The sequence below is a fragment of the Carcharhinus amblyrhynchos genome, unplaced genomic scaffold (genome assembly GCF_965287045.1).
Source record: "Carcharhinus amblyrhynchos unplaced genomic scaffold, sCarAmb.v2.hapA scaffold_38, whole genome shotgun sequence".
NCBI classification, from domain to species: Eukaryota; Metazoa; Chordata; class Chondrichthyes; order Carcharhiniformes; family Carcharhinidae; genus Carcharhinus; species Carcharhinus amblyrhynchos.
The window spans coordinates 2,245,647-2,263,571 of NW_027649779.1; the positions used below are offsets into that span (position 1 = coordinate 2,245,647).

General features: G+C 41.3%; 4 non-coding genes across 4 annotated transcripts; 2 read left to right on the plus strand and 2 right to left on the minus strand.

Moving 5' to 3' along the window:
* The first annotated feature begins 1,688 nt into the window (after nucleotides 1-1,688).
* On the plus strand, nucleotides 1,689-1,761 carry trnar-acg (transfer RNA arginine (anticodon ACG)). The gene has a single exon. It is a non-coding gene; the product is annotated as a tRNA-Arg (tRNA).
* A 5,303-nt stretch (nucleotides 1,762-7,064) lies between these two features.
* Nucleotides 7,065-7,137, minus strand: trnaf-gaa (transfer RNA phenylalanine (anticodon GAA)). Its single transcript has one exon. It is a non-coding gene; the product is annotated as a tRNA-Phe (tRNA).
* A 981-nt stretch (nucleotides 7,138-8,118) lies between these two features.
* On the minus strand, nucleotides 8,119-8,191 carry trnav-cac (transfer RNA valine (anticodon CAC)). Its single transcript has one exon. It is a non-coding gene; the product is annotated as a tRNA-Val (tRNA).
* A 3,200-nt stretch (nucleotides 8,192-11,391) lies between these two features.
* Nucleotides 11,392-11,463, plus strand: trnaq-uug (transfer RNA glutamine (anticodon UUG)). Its single transcript has one exon. It is a non-coding gene; the product is annotated as a tRNA-Gln (tRNA).
* Nucleotides 11,464-17,925: the final 6,462 nt, after the last annotated feature.

Sequence of the window (17,925 nt, forward strand, 5' to 3'; positions counted from 1 at the left end):
TGTTCTATGTTCTATGTTCTTTGTACTGTCATCTGTAAACTCCATCTCCTCCCAATGCCGTGTGTCAGACATTCGCTTTCCGTGCTTTCCAGGTGAAGCTCGGGTTTACCAACTGTCTGTTTCTGTATCAAGTAGCTAATGTAACCTTGGAGCTGGACAACCAGAGGGAGCTGGATGAGAGGCAGCGAAAGAAACGGGAAGAGAAGCGACATGATAACGTTTGGTAAATGACTTGTGCCCGTTACCCTCCGTGATGAAAGCCTGCCGTGTGTTACCTTCCAAGTTTCACAGGAGACACAGTGATGAGTTGGTGGGTTTTGGAAATTGAAAGTGTCACATGAGCAGTTTGCGGGACTATTTCACCTCACTGTCCATTTCCTGTTCCAGCTAACAGGAATCACCGCTTTCATTGGCTGAAACAGTCACTTGTGTGAGATATAAACATGGCAATGTGAAGGATAAATGTGTATTTTGTGAATAAAAAGACAGAAATAAAACAGAAGGCAGGTGGTTCATGGATAAATTAATATTTTATAATATTGTTATCAGTTTCCCTGGTGGTCTAGTGGTATTTTTTGTTTTTATTTCAGATTTCGAAAGTCCGCAGTAGGCTACTTTATGTTTGTGTCTGGAGCTGACAAATGGCAAGTGACATTCCCGCCACACTGAATGCTGACAGGCTTGGTGATGCTGTTGTCTGTGTGGTGTTGGAGGGGTGCGGGGGGCGCTGCCGGGTGGAAGTGGTCTTGTGTTTGGAAGGTGCTGTTTAAGGTGCCTTTGGTGGATTCTTGCATCATGCAGACAAGTGGGGAACATTCTATCGCACTCCTGACTTGTGCCACGCCGATGGTGGACTGTCCCACTGATTCAGGGACTATTTCCTCGAGTGGATGTAGCTGTCACTCGGGGGCATAGCTATAAGGTTCATATAGGAGGATGTCCGAGGTAGGTTCTTTACTCAGAAAGTGTTTGAGGTGTGGAATGGACTCACTGCTGTGATAGTGGAGTCGGACACTTCAGGAACTTTCAAGCGGTTATTGGGTCGGCACATGGAGCACTCCAGAATGATAGGGAGTGGAATAGCTTGATCTTGATCTTGATCATGGCTTCGGACAAAGCTCAGCACAACATCGTGGGACGAATGACCTGTACTGTGATGTACTGTTCTATGTTCGATGTTTTTTGGGAGCCAGGAGGAAAGTTACTCCTGCAGGATTCCCAGCCTCTGACCTGCTCTTTTAGCCACTGAACGAACTGATAAAATGTGTGCTGAGTCAGAATAGGTCTATCTTCTTTCCTGCTCTGTGTTGTCATGAATTTTCAGCACTTTTGTCTTTTCCTGAATGTATTTTGAGGCTGAAGTAAGAGCCAAAGTCATATGATTGTAAGATCTGTGTTCAGGTAATATTCAATAGTGGATTCACTGGCGGGAGGGGTGCGGTTTCCAGTCATGTTGTTGACGCTGGATTGATAACGCAGAGAAGCAAATGACGCTTTGAGAACCAGGGTTCGAATTCCAACACAGCAGGTTAACTCAATTCAAGGCAAAGTAGAATGACTGCGAGTGAGAATAGCAAATTTCAATTATGTAACATTTCCTCACTAAATCGAATATGTTTTGACCATGTTTCCGCCAATTTTGAAGCTTCGGACGGATATGTAAATAGTGCTGCAGCTGGTTTGGTTGTGGGCCAGTGGTGCAATGGATAACGCGTCTGACTACGGATCAGAAGATTCCAGGTTCGACTCCTGGCTGGCTCGATATGTTACTTTACTTCAAAAACTCCATGTTCGTGTTGATGAAAAATATTTTTCATTAATTTTAGACCAATTCTGGGAAATGTTGACCAAATGCAATCAGCTTCTGTGAAGATATTTATCTTAGCTACTTATTTTTCAAAAAAAAAATGTTGACAAAAAAAGAAAAAACTTTTCTTTTGAAAGAAAAATGTTTCTTTTTTAACTGAAAAATTCTCATTAAAGTATTTGGGAAAAATACGTCAGCAAGCTTAAGCTACCTTTTAAAAGTTGGAAATTTCTTGAAAAAAAACATGGAAAATTACATTTTTCAGAATGGTGAAAATATTTTCTAAAAAAAAGTTGATGAAATCTGTTGAAGAATTTCTTTTAAGCATGTTTAATTTTAAGAAGCAAAATACAGAGTTTTTTTAAAAGTTGACAAATTTCAGTTAAAACAGATGGAGGAATTTCTTCGGAGTAAGTTTTATTCTGAAAAGTTCAAATTAGCCAGAAGTTTCTGGTTTGTGATGCTGGGATTGTTGTCCATTGGAGAGCAGATTGAGGAGTGATTTAATCGAGGTGAACTAGATTAGGGCAAGTTTATAGGAGGAGAGGCAATTTATAAAATTTGGGGCAAGTCGGGGACATCACACATGCACACACACCTACACTCTCTCTCTCTCTCTCTCACGCTCACACACACACACACTTGCTCAATAATTGCCAGACTCGAGTCGAATTGCTATTATGCGACACAAACCGCTTCTTTTTATTTTCCAACAGAGGAATTAAAGAGCAGCAAAAGAACGAAAAGCACTGACATTGCAGACACCTGGAACCAGAGGATTATCACACTGTGCATTGTCAGACCAATTGAACTGGCTGACAAATTGTCCTCTCGATTGGTGCTTTGTGATACATTTAAACAAAACACACTTCAGCAAATCAACCATCTGCATGTGAAAACAAGGTCTCGCCGACATTTGAACTCGGATCGCTGGATTCAGAGTCCAGAGTGCTCACCATTACACCACGGAACCACACAGACGCACCGAAAATCCTCGTTCAATATTTCTGCCGCCTTGAATAGCAGAGAGAAATGTAAATCCCGTTGAGCAATCCCCTCAATGGCCAACACCCATTCATACTTGCATTGCCCTTACTGGTTCCTCCTATAAAAATGCTGGAAAATCTCAACATCTTTAACGAGAATCAATAAATAGTATTACAAAACTGAAACATTAGTTCTTCTGATCCGGGAATCTCAAACACGGGGACACAATCTCAGGATAAGGCGCTGATGATTTAGGACAGCAATGAGGAGAAATTGCTTCACTCAAAGACTCGTGAATCTTGGGAATTCTCTACTCCAGCGGGTTCCGATGTTCCATCATTGAACACATTTCAGTTTGGGTTAGACAGATTTATGATCTATCCAGGAATGAATGGAAGCAGGAACATGGAATTGGAACAAATGCTCAGCCACAAGTTCATGTTTCAATTGTATTTCTTTAATAGTATAATGGAAGCATATATATAATGTTATATGTAATATGTTTGAAGTCAGTTGTCATTAAATAATGTTGGTAACTCCAGATAACTGTACAGCCGGGAACAATTGAGAGCTATTTTTTATTGGCACCCACGGACACTTTGCAAACAGGCAAGTGTTTGCCGATGAAGAGAAAATAATGAAATTGCGTCCCTGTGTGAGTTTCGAACCACCAACCTTTACAGTTAATAGCCGAACGCGCTGACCAATTACGCCGCAGAGACTAAGGCAATCGCTGTTAAATACATTCTAAACTAGTGTGTCAATGACCACAATTCAATTTCTGCAAAACCTGTTCCAGAACTGCAGCATGACCGCACTGTTTACAATTCTATACAAGTCTCTTTAGTTCCGTTGATCCCGCAGCACTGCTGTAGTGTGTTGGTTAGTCCCTTTCTCCTATGAACGGGCAGGTAAAATAAATCCATTTCTCTTATCACAGGGAGGAATTTAACGGGAGGGAAGGGAACTGACCACCAGTAGCCCAACCATCCAATGGTTTCCACTCAATCATTAATAATACCATTCACAACTGCACCTCCTTCCGAATATTGTGATCCATTTCCCTCAGGATTTCTTCCAAGATTTAATACTTCCCTTGTTTTCTTCTAATTTTGATATAAGATTCGCTTCAATATACAACACAAATGGAATTACAAACCTGAGGGAGAACAGTAGGAAACAAGTCACTGGATAACACAAATCCCATGGTGCTCATTTCCAGATTCCCAACACTCAGCTTTTCAACCAAATGGAGGAATTTATCACTGAAAAGTTTTGGAAAGTTGGTGTGAATTTTATTTGTGAATCACTCGGGTGTTGTGTAAATGTTACTCGAAGGTTCAGTGAGCGGGATATAATCTATCTGCATTTTGCTGAGCTTGTGTTCGGTGTGTGGGGAGGTTTGAACGGGTTTGGACCTTGTGTCCCGGGGATGGGCAGCAACCCGCCGATTGAAGCTGCAGTCGCCGCTTTCTGCTGGCGATTGGAGACTGCGGGATATAATCCTGCTGCTTCTCCCTGTCTCACTCACTGTGGAGCCGCAGAAAAGAGAATCATTGATGGGTTTGTTTCCCGGTCTGAAATGTGGCCTCGAATAGCGGTTATTAACGGAGGTAACGCTGCGGCAGCCTTTAATAACCTGGCAAAAATAACCGGAACGTAGTCCTCCAGTGGCGCAATCGGTTAGCGCGCGGTACTTATACAGCAGTATCAGCCAGCGGGCTATCCCGAGGTTGTGAGTTCGACCCTCACCTGGAGCATTTGTTTTAGGTGAGCGGATCGTCCAGTGGTCTAATCCCTCGACCAGCTCATCATCTGGGAATCACCAGAACGGTCGTGGAATTTGAATACAACAAATAAGATCGGAATAGAAAAGCATTGATGAGCATGAAACTGCTGTCTATTGTTGGAAAAAAAATCATGATTCACGAAATCATTCATTTCGGGTGCAGTAAATGCGAATGGAGAGTGGGATTGTCTCACGCCTGGCCAGTTTGTAGGATTTTGCAAGCCCAGGAAAAATGGTGGGGGTTAAAAGTCGTGTGACATGAACCCAAGATCCCGATTGAGGCCATTCTCATGTATATGGAATTGGGTTATCAGTTTCTGATCAGAGATTCTGTGTTGTCGTGTGTCTTGAAGGCCGCCTTGGAGAATGCTTATCGGAAGTTTGGTGGTTAATGCCCTTGACTTCTTCAGTGTTCCCCACGGGAAGGGAATATTCTTGCCGGTGATTACTGAGAGATGATCCTGAAATGTGCAGCAGACAAAACTCATCTCCATTCAGAAACACAATGAGCTGCAGTGAAGAGCCCGCTCTATTTAAACTGAATTAACCTCGTCTGGACCCCAGAAAGAACAACATGGTTTCCTGTTGAATTGGCTCAGGGTCTTCACTTGAGAAAGGACAGGATACAAGACGAGACTGAGATTTGAGCGTTCTGCCAGGAAATAACTGATATTTATTGTCACGGATTGGAGGAAAGCAATAAATCTTCATTCCCTGACCTGCAATCAAAACAGCAGTGAAAGCTTCAAACTCTAACCACCAGACCAACAGATTACAGCGGGTTTACAATTTGCTTTGTCCACGATACTTTTGTTATTTTAATTTCCACGTCAGACCACTTGAACCACAATCTGACACCTGCAAAATGGCACCTTCTTTTTCAACACCAGGGACATGATCTAGTCTGATATAAACAGAGATGTGGCCCGCTGGACTAAAACGTGAGGCAATGCAGAATAAAGTAATAACTGAGAGAGGATAATGTGTAAAATGAACTATGGTATGCTTTAGCGCAGAAATAAAGGAGAGAACGTCTAACACCGTAAAACTGACACCGGGCCTAGAATAATTTTGTCTGGTGCTGAACATTGTATAACATAAACTAAGAAAAAAATCAGGCCAAGCTCTTAGGTTGATGTAAGATTTCACAGGGGCAAGTTCAGCAATAAATGAATGATGGAATGGAACAATAATTAGAGACAGGGTATTATTCGGTATAAACAGAGAGGTGAACTGGTGCTGCAGTGAGTGAGATATTGGCGAGGTTTCTTTATACGTGGCAGGTTCCAGCAATGTAATAACTGGCATAGAGCCTCGTATAATGCAATCAGTAACATGTCCTGGTGTAGTCTCAGGAGAGAAAGGTTTTAGTGAAGTAGCTACAGAGATATGGAGTGTCATGACATCAGCCAAGAATTAATTCTGCGCTGTCATAACTGCCATAATACACGGTGTAACTTCAAATGAGACTTGGTGCAAGATAATAACAAGCGGGATTTTGCTGAGTACAGAATCAACTGAGAATCACTGTCATAAAATCAGAAATATGATTTTGTATCATATAATCTGTGTCCAGTTCAGGATGGGCAAAGGCGAAGTCTATTGCAGCAATAACTGAGACGTTCTCTGTTTCGTGTTCGTGCCAAAATTCACTGCTTCACTGCCATCTCGTGGATCTCCTTTGCTATTGCAGATGTTGTGAAGCGCTCGTTTTAGTTGCTGTTTCTCATTCTTTCATTGGCTGTCTCGCCTGCTGCAGTAATTTCTGTTTAAGGCCTTAGATTGATATAAACTTCGACAGGGACAAGTACAGCAATAATTGAAACATGAAATAGGTCAATAATTAGAGTCAGGATATTATTCGGTCTGAACAGGGAGGTGGACTGGTGCAGCAGTGAGTGAGATATTGTCAATCTTTCATCATACGTGGCAGGTTGCAATGTAATAACAGAGATGGAGCCGCGTGTAATGCGTGTTCTGGTGCAGTGTCAGGAGAGAGAGGGTCTAGTGGAGTCACAACAGAGATATGAAATATTGTGGCATTAGCCGAGAATTAATTCTGTGCTGTAATAACTGGCAGAATGAACGGTATAATCTCAAATGAGGCTTGGTGCAGTATAGTAACAACTGGGATTTTGCTGAATGTATTTTCACTGCCATGTAAAAGCGGACCTGACATCTGCACTGTAATGTGATGAGGTTGGAAAAACTCAGGACGTTACATGGCATGTGTGCATAAGGAAACAAAGATAAACCTTCACCTCCATCACCTTTCATTAACATTGGGAATGTTTAGAAATAGAGGAAGTTTTTTTAAAGACGTGAAATCCAAAAGGAGGAAATATAACAACATCTGGCAGTTTGGAAATTGCGATGGGTATTTGGTCTGTTACAGCTTGTGTGAAATGAGGTTTGAAGACAGTGCGAGACAAAATATGGTGCCAATTAGTAGATAGCACAGAAAAACCAGCAGGGGCATGCTGCCGAAACCCGGGATTGAACCAGGGACCTTTAGATCTTCAGTCTAACGCTCTCCCAACTGAGCTATTTCGGCTGCCTGGTTAGCTAAACGCTTCCGTCTCCCAAATATCTAAGAGAGCAATGATTTCTGCCCACTAGTTAATGCATCATTTTCATCTTTCTTCGAATAATCTGAATCAATTGTACTCAGTGATAAAAGCAAATTTCTGCGGATGGGAAAAGAGGAAATGCTCCAAAATCTCCCAATGTCTGACAGCACCTGTAAGGAGTGAAAAAGGCCGACTTTTCGAGCCAGATGACACTTTATCAAAGTTCATTGTACAATTGTACTCACTATTCATTTCAATATTTCGTATCAATGCATTTAACACATACGTCTTCATTATGAATTAAATATTTCTGAACTTGAACATCACTGAATTGAAAACATAACTGACCAACAGAACCAATCGAATCACCGGGTAATACAAATCACATTTTTGAGATTGACTATCGTTAGCTTTTAAAAAAAGTCAACTTCATTTAAATGGAGGAAAATCAAGAATTATCTGTTCATGACACTTGAGCGTTTTTTATTATGGGTGTGAAACATTCAGGCGCATACATTCCGGCCCATTACAGGAAAGTCCAGTAGATCCGCACTGAGTCTCGATTCCCTCATCTGTCTGAGTGGCTTTTCCTGTTTCTTAGTGATGAAAAACGATTTAAAAAAAATTCTTCTGTGAAATGTTCGCCATTGCCCCTAGTTCACTTACAGTATCACTTGTATTTGTCTGTTTGAGCTCACACTACTATCAGATATTTCAGATGGTGATTATCCACATTAGTCTGCTCCTATGGACCCATTATTCTGTTGGAGAATGAACAGGATGGGAATAAATGCTCGGTGTCAAAATCGAACTTTCCCGTCAGTGCACCTTATTTCACAGAAAGTATTTGAGGGTGAAATCAGAGCAATGATAACATGTCTTTAACATCGAGGTTCGGATAATGTTGAGCAGTCAAACTTAAATTTAACAATTTTCCCTTATCCAACATGAGAAAGCTTAATGAATGTTTCTACCCGGTTTCGAACCAGTGATTTTCCGCGTGTGAGGCGAATGTGATAACCACTACACTACAGAAACAGCTGGAGGCACAACAGAGGAAATCTGCCTGTCTGCAATGTTCAACTAGGCTGTGTTGCTGCAGGTTCCGATGGTCAGACTGAGAGCCCATGTCACTGAATTCAGGAAGATAACTGTTACTTTCAATCTGATTGTACAACTTATCCCCAACATCAACATTTAAAAGCGTTCGTCTCGCAAATATCTAAGGGAGCAATGATTTCTACCCAATTATTAATGCATCATTTTCATCTTTCCTCCAATAATCATCCGCATTTTGTATCATCAGCGCTTTGTAGCCTGTCGCTCCCGTTTTCCTTTGTTCTTTAAATGTGACATTTGCAATTCAGATACTAAAGAGGAAATCTCCCTGATACTGATTCCGACAGAACTGGAAGTAACACAGGATTGTTGTACAGCAATAAACCTACATTCCCTGAGCGCGAATACGAACCGGTGTCACGGTGGTGAAAGCGCCGAATCCTAACCACTAGACCACCAGGAAAGCTGGTGCAAGTTTTATAATATATTACTTTATCCATGAGCCACCTGCCTTTTGATTTATTTCTGTTTTTTTTCACCAAATACAAGTTTATCCTTCACATTGCCATGTTTATATCTCACATAAGTGACTGTTTCAGCCAATGAAAGAAGTGATTCCTGTTAGCTGGAACAGAAAATGGACAGTGAGGTGAAATAGTCCCGCAAACTGCTCATGTGGCACTTTCATTTTCCAAATCCCACCAACCTCATCACTGTGGCTCCTGTGAAACTTGGAAGGTAACACACGGCAGGCTTTCATCACGGAGGGTAACGGGGACAAGTCATTTACCAAACGGTATCATGTCGCTTCTCTTCCCGTTTCTGTCGCTGCCTCTCATCCAGCTCCCTTTGGTTGTCCAGCTCCAAGGTTAAATTAGCCATGGAAATGTGGGGACTGTGGGAAGGCATTCGATTACCCACCCCAGCTGTAGATTCGTCGGCGCAGTCACAGTGGGGAGAGATCATTCTCACCTGCTAACAGTGGGCGATTCAGTGATGGAAAATCTATTGAATATCAAGGGGCTGTGATTAGATTTTCTCTTATGGACATTGGACATTGTCTGGCATTTGTGTGGCGCGAATGTTACTTGCCACTTGTCAGCACTTGCTAGCCCAAAACATAAAGCCTAATAGAACGTAACATACTGCGGACTTTCGAAATCTGAAATAAAATCAGAAAATACTGGGTGCTGTCGGTATTTCTGGCACTATCTGTGGAGCGAGAATCAGAACGAATGCTTCCCGTCCAGATGTCACATGGCAGACGCGGACATGATGAGTGTGGGCTCCTGCCATGTGGGTGTCTGAGTGGGCTCTTTCCGTGCTCGAAAACTCTGTGCCTTTTTTTTCGGAGCCAGTCAGCAGAAAGCCATCCCCGCCGTTTGCACCTAAAACAGATCAGGATATTTGACTTGGTCAAAAAGAAGCGAACACCGGGCTTGTCCGGGATTTTGAACCCGGGACCTCTCGCATGCTAATACCTTGAGATACCCTAAGCGAGAATCATACCCCTAGACCAACGAGCCCGTACGCCAGTAAACGGCAAAATAAAATTGTTTAACTTTCTACAAAGCAGTTCTGCCACCTCCAGTGAAAGTCGAAACTGGTGAAAACAAACTCACCGCATCTGCATTTGTGAACTTTAATCTGCCAAATATTGTTATCTCGACTGTTTGCAACTGGGGGCTTTTGTTTATAAAGTACACATGTTACAGTCAATAATTTTAACTCAGCGACTTCAATATGTAGCAACTCTGATTCTGCCTTTGATATTTGATCACTGTTGAAAGGTGTGCTCTGTCAGACAGTTGAAAGATCTGGAACAGTTAAAGTACAGATTGATGGTATTGTTCACCTGAGAGATCTGCGGGTTTGTGTGAATGGGGAAGGATTGGACTTGATCCGATAGTAATATGAGTAAATTATGAGTATATGTCAAATTCCCCAACAGTGACAATCCTTAACCCCAGTGAGGGAAAGCACCTAGACAGGACTGTATTGGCACGTTCACTATAAGTAAATTTTCCCTGATATTTAATCCCATGTGTTGTCCTGACAATGAATCATTGATTATCAACATGTGCCAGATTATCAATGAGCCCGGCGGGACCCTCATTCTCTGTGGCTCTCAGTGCACAGTAATACACGGCGCTGCCTGTCACCTGCTAATCCTTCATGGACAAGTGAAAATTGTTTTGTTTTAGGTTGAGATTCCCGCTGAAGTTTTCAAAACCCGTTGTTTTTAAACTTTGCTGCTTTTCTGGGTGAACTCCAGCTCTCTATTCCCCCCAGCAGTGCCGCCTCTCAAACTGAGGCTTTCTCCATTCTGCTTTGTTAAACTCACAGTTACTGCTTCGTGAATGAAAACTGCTTGCAATCGGTCAAGGTCAAAAAGTTTAGTGTTCCATTCATGGAGAAGTTTTCTTGTCATTTTATTCAGAAATGAGTGATGATTCTGTCAAAACAAATGGTTAAATTTGACCCGTTACCATCCAGATTTGACCTTGTATCACCATCTCTGTCGGCAGCGTTTTGCATCATATCACTGTCTTTCACTATCTGTGTTTGTTCTTAACCTGCTGCTCATGCGACATTTCCAACCCGGAATCAAAAGTGCAAATCTCACTCCACCGATTCTGGCAGAGCTGCTTTGGACTAGGAAGTATTGCTGGTTTGTTTATAAAAAAAAATCATTAAATCTGAATGTATCAAAGATAGCCTGCGACCCTGAAAGTTTCGATTCCTAACCACAAGGCCACCAGGATCCCATCTGCCTGATTCTCCCAGATACTGATTACAGGAATGTGTACAGCGCCAATTGTCCGCACTCACACACTCCTTCCTGTCTGCTAAGATTTGAAATTGTTTATGTTTTCACATTGGCTTCCAGCGTGGTGAAAGCAGAGCTGTGATAAGCTGTTGCTGTTCAGTAGATTTACTGCAGTGATGTCTCTATCAGTTCGATGCTAACATTGTTCATTGGGTATAGTCAGCTACAGTGAACTGTAACGCAGTTGAAGGTAGCCTACTCATTTTTACAGGGGGAGCCAGCAAGGGCAATGCAAATACGAATTGGTGTTGGCCATTGACGGGATTGGACAATGGGACTGATATTTCGCTACGATGTTCAAAATGGCACAAGAATTGAGTGACGATTTTCAGGCGCCTGTTGTGGGTTGGGTTCTGTGGTGTAATGGTGAGCACTCTGGACTTTGAATCCAGTGGTCCGAGTTCAAATCTCAGCGGGACCTTTCTTTAATTTGGAAATGCAAATGATTTATTTGCTGAAGGGAACTTCGTTTAACTTTCTCACAAAGTTCTCATTGAGTGGGCTATTTGTCAGCCAGATTGAATCTGCCTATTGACTTGAATGGTGCTGATCTGAACATCGAGTGCAACTATGCTGCAATGGATTAGGTAATATTTAATTAAAACACATAAGCAGAATCTGGCTCACCGCATGTAAGTGTGTTAACCTGTATAGTTCCACAACGAATGCACTGACAGGTGTAATAAACTACACAGTCAGAGAGATTTTCCACGAGGAGGAACATGATTGCTCATCGTGTAGACTGGATATTGACCAGGAGAGAGAATTAGGCAGCGTTTTCATTCTTGACTTGAACAAAACTGTTCATTATTATTTGATGCAGAGACTACTTAACTCAGCATGAACAGATTAACCCCGTTTATTGTCTTTTGTACAATGCTCATTTCACTACTTAAAAAATCCACGATTTAATTCTCATTATTTTTATGCAATAATTTAACAGGGAACATACTATACACTCTGAGTGTGGAAACACATCAGAACCTATGGAAAAAAAATCTTAAACACATGGTGCACAATAACTTTGCCAATGTGTTTGATTTGATTAGCAGAATCCATGTATAAAAAAAACAGATCACTTAATTGTCTCCCTGGAGCCTGACACCAACGATAAATGTGGTAATCTCTGAGTACAGTGGAGAAGACAATTGGGGACTTTGATCGAAATGCACTCATCACCGAAAGGTCTTCTGTTTGCCATTTACTATCCCGTCATTGCTGCTATTGGTTTTCCAGGTAAAGTCTAACGATGAATTATTCATTATGAAAATCATTGTTTATCCCTCCCGCAATTCTATTTTCTTTTCCCAAAATGTTTCTCTACAGTACCGATATTGTGGGATATTTTTTCTCAGTTAAGTTGACAATCTTCTTCTTACCTGTTGTGATTTACCCTATTTTGCTGGAGATTCACCTTCTGCACCATGACAGTTTTCATCCTCCATTTTAATCATTACATTTTTCCCTCTGCCTGGCACAATTACTCGACCTGACTGGAAATACAATTAGTTGTGCTCTCATTGAACATGAAGAGAACAGAGAATCCAAGGCTGGGCGAGTGGAAACACAATGGGTACCATTATTCTGGCCGTTTGGCAGCAGACATTATCAATATAGTGAATGACAGCATGCATCACAAACAATGTCTATTACTTAAAGCGTAAGGAGCAAATTTCCTGACGTAATTAACGATTTGGGTCTCATGATTGTGTATGAATTGAAGTAAGCTTATTGTAATGTGTTGTTTCTCGCTTTTACCGATATGTCTCTGCATTATCTGCATAACTTACCCTCTTTAACAATATACTATATTACCTTAACCAGGGTAATGTTATCACTTCAATCTTACAAGTTCGCCTTCTTTCTATTCCCAGCTCATATTGTAGGTGAACCATTTGGTTGTTCATGCTGTCACTGTGGCTGCATTACCACAACACTATCCTCATAGTAAAGTAAGTTCTGGTGTGATTTATCACTGTGACTGTGGGGGCATTGCCGTACTCTAAATGTAGCTCTGTTATGTTGTTGAGGCTGTTAATGAATAGTCACAAATTTATCCCGATGTGCGGGTTTTTTTGTTCTTTTTATTGTTTTGTTGCTTGCAACGGGAAAGACAATCCTCTATAAAGTTGGTGTTGATTTTCTTTTAACGTTTTATTTAGACAGTGTCTCAGGTTATTGTTTTTATTCCAGAGATGAAATCATAGCCAATGCAAAACTCTATGTGTGCTAAACTCTTGGAGTAGATCTGAAGTCCACTACAATTTGGCAGTTCTACTGACTGAATCATGTTGTTAACTTTGCAAGTAGAAGATATTTATTCACTACTCTAAACCATTTTTTCAATGGTTTCAATGAATTAAAAATCTGGAGTCCAAAACCATTCTCAATTCAAAGCACGTTCTTGTGTTCTAAATGAAATACATTTCCAGTTTTCTTCTCGCATTTGAGGGACTTGACATGTTTGTACAATGAAAATTATGTGATGCATTTCTGCTATATTAATATATATTTAATATTAATAGCCATCGGATTTGCCAATGACTTGGTCGTGTCTTCTCTCTTCTCTATTGGTGGGACAAGACACAAACTGATTGTATTTCCTGTAGCTGATCAAACAGTGAGGTTAACATTCAACATGTTTTTTTTCTGACAGTTCAGTGCAGTATTGAAGAAATGCTTCATTTTAGGAGTTTTGTTTTAAATCAGTGAATCAGGGGGTTCTTCAACTAGGATTGCCAATTCTGATCTCTCATCATGTTTGCTTCCTGATGCTTCAATACTATAATGATTTTCTCTTCTATTTTTCTATTTTGCATATTCATTGAGATTATTTTGTCTACAACACAGCAAATTTGGCAGTGATTGTGATCCTAGCCCGTGGAAGATGCGGTCTCTCTGGATGTATCACTTACTATTTGATATCAATGGCGGTCACAGATCTCATGGTCATTATTGCAGCTGTGATATTAAACCGGATTGCCCGTATTTATTTCCCATTCAGCTTCCTCTCCATCACTCCGGTCTGTAGTCTGAGTTTTGTGATAATTTATGGAGTCAGAGATTGTTCTGTCTGGACAACAGTCGCGTTTACCTTTGATCGATTCGTTGCCATTTGTTGCCAGAAGCTGAAGACGAAATATTGCAGCAAGAAAACGGCGATGAAGGTTACAGGGACAGTTTGTGTTCTAAGCGGTGTTGTTAACACCCCCTGGTACTTTACATATGAGCCGTCATTTATCATCGACGGCATACCTTGGTTTTGTAATGGAATAGCAATACTTTATACGTCACTAATATGGATCGTATTTGACTGGACTCTTATCATTTTAACACCTTGTCTCCCATTCATTCTGATTTTATTGCTTAATGTGCTGACCGTCAGACACATTGCAATGACCAATAGAGCCCGCAGGAGACTCCGGGCACAGAGCAATGGAGAGAATCAGAGTGACCCAGAGATGAAGAAACGGAGGAAGTCTATTGTTTTACTCTTCTGTATCTCGGGGAGTTTCATCCTGTTGTATTTGTTATTTTTTATAACTATTCTCTATGTTCAATTTGCGAATGTTACATACTCCTCAGTTTCTGATTCCAGCAACTTAGCATACATGCTGGATGAAAGTGGGACTATGCTTCAGCTTTTGAGTTCCTGCATCAACCCTTTTATTTATGCAGGGACTCAGAGTCAGTTTAGGAAAGAATTAAAGAATGGGGTAAAATATCCCCTGACACTCATTGGCAAATTATTTAATTAATCAATTCAATGTAATCCACCTGAATTGCATATTAATATCAAGCTTTAGCCCTGATTGTCTATGGAAGGCCATGCATTCACTCCCATATCCACTGTGGCATATTAAGGCACGATATGTAATAAATAATGTATAACTTGTCTAAACTGTTGTCAGTTAATCCCCAATCCATTGTCTGAACTAACTGGCGTCAGGCGCTTTCCAGGAAGCCCTGAGAGCCCCATAGTTACTCTACATTCACGTAGAGACACAGAGTCCGATTATTAACTGTTACTGGCTTACCAGATTAAAGAAATATAAATATCCAGCTTTGGTATCAATTAACCCGAGATGATAGAACATTTTCTGAAATTTAACGAAAACATGTCCTCAAACTCTGGCATCTGCGCACGAGGCGCTTTTCCCCGTCCAGATTCCTGGGCCCACAAACATAGAAGACAGGATTTGACACAAAACAATTGATAAAGACTAAATGCAACTAGTTCAGCTTCCATAAAAGAAAAGAAGTACTCCGGAAGGTGAAGATAAAAACATAAAATGCTGGATAAGCACAGCAGGCCCGGCCTCATCTATGAGGACAGAAACAGCGTGAACATTTCTAGCTCACATGACATTTCTTATTTTTCCATTCGGACATGCTGCCAGAGCTTTTATGGCTATCTAGTGATTTCTGTTTTTACTTTACCTTCCATTAGGGATATTGACCAACAATGCCTAAATATCCAGGGTATGGGAAGTTATAAAATGAAGGCAACAAAAGTACATATTTGGAAATATTAATTCACAAACACATCGTTACAATGTTTCAAATGTAAGGAGCATCTTATCTCCACGATGTCCAAAATGTCAATTTCGTCTGATAGCCGCATGATACAACAGTAAAGCTGTTCTCTCTTATTTACAATCAATCTTAATCTATTCGTTCACAACAGATTCATGGAATGAGATAGGCCTCTTTCCAATTTGTGCAACTTTTAGTAAAAGGGAGCCGAAATTATTTGCATGAGTGCAAAGGAGCCCTGGTGACTTCCTGTATTGGGTCTGATGGCAGCAAGCGGCTTCCTGTATGGAAAAAAAAGGAAAGCAACGATGTACCTTTTGTGTTTCCAAACAAGGCTTTCCTGACGACACAAACAACATTCCCTGATGTGATTCCAATATTCCTGATTTGGTCCAGGAGGAAACAAGCGAGGTAAATGTGCATCCCACTGCAACGGATAAGATGTATGTTGAATCCAGAATGCCTTTGGTAACTTGATTGCATACAAATAAATTATCAATGCCCTATATATCCTGTTCCAAAGTGTTTGGAAGTATCCTGGACTGGATTGGAGTGGCAGTGATGAGCTTCTGAATTTCACAGAGAGTTTTGCCACATGGATGATGCTATGGACTTGGTGACTTGCAAATGCTGCTCTGATCCATACTGATGTTATGACTGGATACGTCACATCCGAAGATGGGACTTAGAATGATCGATCATAACATTGAAGAGTGTGACAGAGGTTACTGATGAACATACCAAAAAAAAGTACGAGAACATGCAGACATTGGGACCAGAAACAGAAGTACGAAACTTCAGCCCTTTGAGACTGTTCTGCCATTCAATCGCATCATGGCTGATCTCTCCCTGGCCTCCCCACTTCACATCCCCAATGTTCCCCTTGTCCCTTTTTACGTCAAAAATATATGTATCACCGTCTTGAAAGCCGCGGAGCAAGTGCGACGGGGCTCGAAGTAGATGAAGGCAGCTCACATGAGAGTCGAGATTTCCAGTGTTACTTTGAAAAGTGATTAGTTATTCCCTTGATCATGAAAGTAGCAAAAAGGGGCATGTTTGATAAGCTGATGGTAGTGTTTGTTTGTACAAGGAACGCAGGAATTCGTTTGCGAACAATCAGTTCGAAAGAGAAATGGCATTTTGAGCTTTCTTGTCAAAGGATTGGCGTACAGCAATAAATAGGTATTACTGCAGTTAATAGAGTTTATTGAGACCGCATGTGGAGAATTCTGCGCAATGCTGGTCACCATATTTAAGAAAAGATATTCTTGCATTGCAGACAGTGTGGTGAAGGGTCACTAGTTTGCTCCGTAAGCTCGGGTTTATTCTGTGATGAGGGGTTGAGTAAATTGGGCTGAAATTATCTTGTGTTTAGAGGAATGAGAGGTGATCTCATAAAAACCTGCTCCATTCTGAATGGGGTCGAGAGGATGGACGCTGAGAGATTGTTTCCTCTGTGCGGGAATCTAAAACAGCATCAGCAAAAAGAGCGTTTAGGGCAGTATGGAGCTTGTACATTCTCCCCGTTTATACATAGGTTTCCTCCCTGTACTCTGGTTTCCTCCAACAGCTCAAAGATGTGCTGGTTAAGTCGATTGGACTTGGCAAATTGTCCCTTAGTGTCCAAAGGTGTGTAGGTTAGAGGGATTAGCAGGATGGGTGCGTGGGGCTGCGGGAATGGGACCTTGATGTGGTCTCAGTCGGATAGTCGTTGCAGAGTCAGACGGGCCGTATGGCCTCTTTCAGCAGGGCAGTGGTTCTATGAGATCAGAGGAATTTACGTCATGCAAAGTGCTGTGCATCTTTGAAACTCTTTCCCAAAGAGGGTTGTCGCTGCTCCTTCATTGAACACGTTTCAGACTGACAAAAGAATACGGTCTGTCTGGGAATTAAGGGATATAGGGAGCCAGTGGGAAAATGGAGTTGAAGCCCAAGGTCGAATATGATGGCATTGAATGGTAGAGCAGGCTCGATAGGCCGAGTGATCCATTCCTGCTCCTATTTATTGTGTTCATGTGTGTGAGAAAAACAGTAATTCATGTTTTTAATAAAAACAGATTGCCCCAGAAGTTCTCAGCAGGTTGGGAAGTCTTGTTGAAGTTGTACAAGACATTTTAAGGGCACATTCGTAAAACGGTGTGCAAATTCTGGTTATCCTATTGTAGAAAGGATATTATTAAACTAGAAAAAAGCGCAGAAAAGATTTATTAGGATTTATTAGTACTTGACGGATTGAGTTATAAGGAGGGGCTTTTATTTTCTCTGGAGCGTAGGAGGATGAGGAGTGACCTTATAGAGGTCTATAAAATAATGAGGGACATAGGCAAGGTAGATAGTCAATATCTCT